Source organism: Apium graveolens, chromosome 6 (genome assembly GCF_009905375.1).
Source record: "Apium graveolens cultivar Ventura chromosome 6, ASM990537v1, whole genome shotgun sequence".
In the NCBI taxonomy this organism is placed as follows: domain Eukaryota; kingdom Viridiplantae; phylum Streptophyta; class Magnoliopsida; order Apiales; family Apiaceae; genus Apium; species Apium graveolens.
This window is the reverse complement of record NC_133652.1, coordinates 173,980,781-173,986,460: the sequence shown is the minus strand read 5'-3', so window position 1 is coordinate 173,986,460 and position 5,680 is coordinate 173,980,781. Positions and strand designations below refer to the sequence as shown.

General features: G+C 37.3%; 1 non-coding gene across 1 annotated transcript; it reads left to right on the top strand.

Moving 5' to 3' along the window:
- Positions 1-2,588: 2,588 nt before the first annotated feature.
- LOC141669271 (small nucleolar RNA R71) lies at positions 2,589-2,695 on the top strand. Its single transcript, XR_012553559.1, has one exon. It is a non-coding gene; the product is annotated as a small nucleolar RNA R71 (small nucleolar RNA).
- Positions 2,696-5,680: the final 2,985 nt, after the last annotated feature.

The window sequence follows — 5,680 nt, the reverse complement described above, 5'->3', positions numbered from 1 at the left end:
GACCAAGAATTCATCCATGAACACTTCTACAGTATTACCAATCATATCAGAGAAGATAGCCATCATGCATCTCTGAAAAGTGGCTGGCGCTCTACATTGTCCAAAAGAAACTCTTCAGAAAGCAAAATTACCAAAAGAACATGTGAATGTAGTCTTTTTTTGATCTTCTGGAGCGATACAAATCTGATTATATCCCGAATAGCCATTCAGAAGACAATAGTAATCATGCCCAGCCAATCTATCAAGCATCTGATCAATGAAAGGGAGAGGGAAGTGATCCTTCTTTGTAGCCTTGTTCAGCTTCCTATAATCCATGCAAACACTCCACCCCTAACTGTTCGTGTAGGAATAAGCTCAATCTTCTCATTTGCTACTATAGTGGTACCTCCTTTCTTTGGTACACACTGAACTGGGCTCACCCATGAACTGTCAGAAATAGGATAGATGATCCCTGCATCTAGCCAATTAAGGATTTCCTTCTTCACAACCTCTTTCATGATCAGATTTAGCCTTCTCTATTTCTCAACAGTAGGATTGCTTCCTTCCTCTAGCAGAATTTTGTGCATGCAATAAGAAGGGCTGATTCCCTTGATATCTGCTATGGTCCAACCAATTGCTGATTTGAATTCTCTAATAATTCTTAAAAGCTTCTCCTCATCGCTACCTGAAAGGTCAGATGCAATAATAACAGGCAAAGTAGATGCATCACCTAAAAATGCATACCTCAAATATTTAGGTTAAGGTTTAAGCTCAATAGTGGGAGCTTCCTCAATAGATGGCTTGAGGCGCTTCAGAGAACATTTCAGCTCCTCTAATCGAAGAGATTCAAAAGGCATATCCATCTTTCGCTTCCAGGGAGAAGCATTCAAATATTGCAAGTGCTCTTCACCTTCATCATCTTCACTATCGGAATTCTCCAACAAGGCCTTTTCAAAGGCATCAGGCCTTAGCAATCGATCGAGTTCAGAATTAACCACAAAATCGACCATCTCTACCTTAAAGCACTCCTCATTTTCCGTAAGGAATTTCATGGAATTGAGCACATTAAAAGTTACATCTTGATCCATCACTCGCATGGTGAGGTCACCTTTCTGCACATTTATAAAGGTTCGGCCAGTAGCCAAGAAAGGTCTTCCCAAGATTATGGGAATCTTCTTATCGTCCTCGAAATCAAGAATTAAAAAGTCAGCAAGGAAGATGAGTTTATCCACCTTGACCAAGACATCCTCCACAATACCTCACGGATATGTAATCGAACGGTCGGCCAACTGCAAAGTCATATAAGTAGGCTTTGGATCAGGCAAGTCCAACTTCTTGAAGATTGACAAGGGCATCAGATTGATGCTAGCTCCCAAGTCACATATACACTTGTCAAATGACACATTTCCAATTGTGCAAGGAATAGTGAAGCTTCAAGGATCTTTAAGCTTCGGAGGAAATTTCTGTTGCAGCACAGCAGTGCATTCCTCCGTGAGAGCAACGGTCTCTAAGTCATCAAGCTTCACCTTCCTAAAGAGAATACCTTTCATGAACTTCGCATAAGTAGGCATTTGTTCAAGAGCTTCAGCGAAAGTTATGTTGATGTGAAGTTTCTTAAACACCTCCAGAAACTTCGCAAACTACTTATCCATCTTTTTCTTCTGCAACCTCATAGGAAAAGGAGGTGGAGGATAGATCTGTTTCTCCCTGTATTCCCCTCAGGAGGAGTGTGCTCAACAATAGTCTTCCTTGGTTCCACTTCTGCTTCCTTCTGCACTTCTTCTTCTTCAGCCTCAACTTTAGATTCCGGAGTCTTAGCTTTTTCAGGATTTGCAACCTTACCAGATCTCAATGCAATTGCCTTAACATACTCCTTAGCTTCCTTCTTGCCTGGCACTTCAATATCGCTCGAAAGTGTGCCAGGTTGACGATTCAGTAATGCATAAGCAATTTGCCCAATCTGATTCTCCAAGGTCTTGATAGAAACAGCTTAGCTCTTGCACATGAGCCTCAACTCCTCCACTTCAGATTTTTCATTAGCTTGCAGTAACTGCTGAAGTTGAAGTTGTTTCTAAGGGGCATATTGTGGTTGGTGAAAACCAGGAGGGTTATACTGTTTTGCTGTATATGGCTGATAAGATTGTTGTACCGCATTCTGATTGTTATTCTAGCTGAAGTTAGGATTATTGCGGTTATTTGGAATATAAGTGGCTGGAGCTTGTTGCTGTGATCTCTGAAAGTTGCTCACAAATTGAGCTGATTCTCTAGAAATAGCGCACTGCTCAGTTTCATGTACCCCCGCACAAAGCTCACAAACACTAGTGATTTGATTAACTCCATAATTAGCCAAAAAGTCCACTTTCATCGTCAAAGCTTGAAGTTGAGCAGCTATAGAAGTAGCAGTATCCACTTCCAGAATTCCTGCTACCTTGCCTTGCAACATTCTTTGCGTAGGATTCTGGTATTCATTAGCTGCCATTAGCTCAATCAACTCATAAGCTTTATTATAGCTTTTGGCCCATAAGGCTCCACCTGACGCTACATCGAGCATAGGTCTAGATTGTGTGCCTAAACCATTGTAGAAATAGTTTATAATCATCCAATCAGGCATGCCATGGTGTGGTCACTTCCTTAGCATTTCCTTATATCGATCCCAAGCCTCACACAGAGATTCTCCAGTTTGCTGCGCAAACTGAGTAAGAGTATTCATCATTGCAGCAGTCTTCACCATATGTAATAACCCCAAAATTTTTGAACTTTTAGTAACCCTTATTAATAGTGTTTTGCTGATTATGCTGAATAAGAAAACTTTCCATGCCACACTATGTAGGGGTTCTTTTATTGATCTTCTGAGATATTATTAGTACTTTATGCGGTATATAAGTGTATGTAAAGATCGTCAAAATCCAAATCCGAACACTTTGATTTTTCCCGAAAATCCACCAGATACCGAAAGAATTGAGTATAAGGTAACATGATAAAAAGGATTTAAATTCAAGGATTTTTAGAGAGGATCATAAAAGGAATATAAAATATTGAGAAAGGTTTAGGGGAACCTAAGTAATAAGATCCAAGGTATGATCCCTCAAAAGATAAATGAGAACGAAAGTTAAGCGAACCGTATAACAGATCAACGGTCATTAGCCAAGTGATTAAGAGTTAATCAAAGGGTTAGTGGGGAGTGATGTCATCTCACCAACAAGAAGAGGACAAGTGTGGGAGGATGACATAGCATGATGACCTAAGCATGATCAAAAGAGAAGTGTGTTGTTGGTTGATTGTGACCCACACAAAATTCACCATGGTTAAAAATAATTAATCAAAACAAAGCAACCAACCAAGTCAAGCAAAACAAATCACAAAAAAAACACAACTTGACTTCCTTTTCTTCAAGAAAGCTCTCGGCTTTTCCATGGAAAGCAAAGGAAAGTTTTTCAAAACTTAAGCTACACACCTTCATAATTCAAGAGGTTTGTTTCTTTAGCTTCTATAATTCATAACTTAGATGAGCCATAAGTTTAAGCTCAAGATTCCATGATTATCATAGCTAATCAATTCATCAAAGTTCTTGGTGAATAGTATTTTTCAAGAACTTGAAATTTTGTTCTTGAGTTTTTGTTTAGATTAAGCTTTGGTAAGGACTTTCAAGGGTGATTCCAAGCTCCTTAGTTATTTTTACTCACCAAGGAAGGTATAATCTCATACCCTAGCCCTACTTTTGTATAATTAAAGTTAGTATGTTTGGTATGGTTCATGAGAAGCTTGATTATTGTGTATTTAGAGATGTGTTGGTTTTGTGATGTGTTGGTTTTGTGATGTGTTTGGAGTTGTAAATCTTGTTGATTAGTTAAAGAACTTAAGTAAGATTTTAGTTCATGTTGGGAAGTAGTATAAATTTGGAAATATTGAGTTGTTGGGGCTGTTGTAGCATTGTATGTATGTAGTTTGGTTGTATGGTTGAATTGTGGTTGATTGGTGGTTGATTTGGAGTAGGATAAAAATTGGTACTCGCGTAAATATAGCCGTCGTAATGTTCGATTTACTTTAGACTGTTTTTGTTCTTAACATCAGGACCCATGAACTCACTTTTAGGTTTTGACCATTGCCATGATTAGATAGTTCATGTTACGAGCTTCGTTTTGATATTTGGTTCGCCTGAATCCGATGTACGGTTTAGGAGAAATGACCGTTTTAAGTAACGGCATTTCGCAACCGAACCCTTACCCCTCGCCTTACTTTGAAACCTTGGTTAAGGACTTTAAATGACTAATTGGGGTATGAAACAATTATGTTAAGTGGATTAGGCAGTTGGTAGGGTACTCGCGAAAGAATCGCCTTAAAACCCTTAATGGTTAATTTATTAAAAATGGTGGAGCCGAGGGTACTCGAGCGACTTAAGTGAATCGTTAAGCACAATAGCGAACGTTAGGGTCTAATTGGTTAAAGTATAAATTCATAAGTGACTTTGGTTTAATTCCAACTTATATGTTGTTTATTGGTTACCAGACTCGTCCCAAGCCATTTATCACCCCCAGTCTCTCAGGCAAGTTTTCTACCCGTTATACTGTTGTTGTGATGTATATATGTATATGCATTATCTTGTGATAGATGCATGTTGGTTAATTAGCAAATTTTTGCGATATATTGAAGCATGCTGATATGGTATATATGCATGTCTCTGTCGTAATCTTGATATCTAATTGTTGATTCAATTGCTTATTAGTTGCATAATACCTATGCTAGAGATAAGCAGTAATTGCGTATACCCTTAGTATAGGGGACCCAAAGGTGAACATTTTCTAAAATCGGTTGTCGATGTTCCCGAGTATAATATATATATATATATATATATATATATAGATATAGTTTTCAAAACTATGAATCGAATAAGGTTTATTCGATAACTTTATTTTTATTAATGAATATTATTTTGAATATTCATTCAAGGACTTATGACTCCGTTTATTCATATTAATGAATATTATTTTGAGTATTCATTCGAGGACATATGACTCCATTTATTTTATTAATGAATATTATTTTTGAATATTCATTCGAGGACTTATGACTCCGCTTATTTACTAAATAATATTCTTTATTTTATTAAAGAATAATGTTTCGATAATCAAACTTATTTTCGATTATTCAAATAAAGATCATACTTTCGTTTAAGTATATCTTTGGTTATTTTATTAAAGAATATTATTTAAATAATAATATTCAGATATTTTCTAATATATTGGGACTGATTTATCTTATTAAATCAGCATTACTCCAAACATTTTTAAAAATGTTTTCGAGTCTTCAAAATAATTTTAAAAGTTAAGGCGGATCCCAAAACTCATTTTTATATTTAAGATCCTCCTTTCGAAGGAGATTTAAATACTCGCTCAAAACCTGAGGGATCCGGCTCTGTGGTGTGTTTTATATTCGCAACAAGGTTGCTATTTTGATAAAAGAGTTTTTGATTACTTACCCAACACTCGGGAAGTAAAATTCTTGGAACCAGTTATCCATTAACAGGCATCGCCTGGGAAATATCGGTGAGTTTTCCTTTCCAACTAGATACGACTTCTTGGTGGAGCCGTATCAACAAGTTTCTACTTGGGGAAAGTGGGGACGAGCTTTACGTTTCAGAGTCATGGATTTCATCTGCACTAGGAGTGGCGTAAGTGGTCGAGTGGCGCCGGCCCAGCCTTAT